Here is a 1,195-nt window from a genome sequence, read left to right on the forward strand (position 1 = left end):
TCAGTTTTGATTTGCATCTGTCCAGTCAATCATTTCTGCCCCAATAAATCAAACTTTGATCACTCATACAGCTCCTTACATAATGTTTCATTCATCAGGTTCATTAATTTCCACAAGCTGTTTCAGGAAAAGGTTGTTTTATTAATTAATTTTATATTGCAGATGGCGCAGCTGTAAATTGAGAAATATGTTCTCATAGACATTTTTCACAGCAGCCATTTTGACATGAAATAGTAAACACAGGTGTTACCAATGACATTAATCAAGGTTCTGTTCCATTTAGTGTAGCAGAGTCTTTCCAGTGAGCTAACAATAGCAGCACTCTCACTCTGTTTGACCTGAATGGAACTGAACCTTCATTAGTGTCACTGCCTGTGTTTACCCTATTTCATGTCAGAATGGCTGCTGTGAAAAAGGTCTATTGTTACAGAACATTCCTGTCCTGTGTGTGGTTCGGTTTAGATATTGAAACTCTTTAAGTCGTCTATATAGAACCATAAAAGCCATGCTTTTGTTGTTTGATTCTAACTGTATGTTCAGTCAAAAATATATTTTATATTTTTCCTCATGTTCCTTTAATTGGATGTTTGAGTGTCACTGTGCAGAGTTTGACACTAGAAGGATGTTTTCACATTTGTCTACTCAAAGTATAAAGTTTCTCTGAGCTCGTTGAAAATCTGAATTTTTCTGAAGGGCCTATGAACAAGATATGTGACATCACAAATAGTTTGTAGGTGAACCTGGTCCAGTTTGCAACTTATACAAGTGTGATGTAGAAAAACACAAAACACACAAACACTAAGAATGGGTTTTATAGTGAGGGAGGAGACATCTTGTGTCCATCAGGAAAACTTTAGAAATTTAAAAAGATTCTGCATATTCATAGATTCTGTAATTTGTAATGAGGTAGAAGGAGTAGATGTGTTTTTATGGACTTTAATGTGGACATTATATCAGATTACATTATATCAGACACACATTAGTGTTCTAGGCAGACTATTATCACATATATGACGTAATACATGTCTGGAGGGGATCTTTAAAATCGTATTCACTGTTGTCTTGGAGACAGGGGAATTCTGGCAACTGCACCGTGTTAAACTTCAAATTAAAGCTGGGTCCCAATTAGAGGCAGGCCCCCTTTACTATCCTGTAGCTACAGGTTTTGACAAATAAAGGCAGGACTCAGTTAGAG

At 36.2% G+C, this 1,195-nt stretch overlaps 1 protein-coding gene across 1 annotated transcript in view; it reads right to left on the reverse strand.

Annotated features, from left to right (window-relative positions):
• Nucleotides 1-1,195, reverse strand: part of unm_sa1614 (un-named sa1614) — a 15,618-nt gene that overhangs the window by 13,651 nt on the left and 772 nt on the right. The gene's annotated exons all lie outside the window — the stretch shown is intronic.

This window comes from Morone saxatilis, unplaced genomic scaffold (genome assembly GCF_004916995.1).
Source record: "Morone saxatilis isolate NCDOM2014 unplaced genomic scaffold, NCSU_SB_2.0 Contig18, whole genome shotgun sequence".
Taxonomy (NCBI): domain Eukaryota; kingdom Metazoa; phylum Chordata; class Actinopteri; family Moronidae; genus Morone; species Morone saxatilis.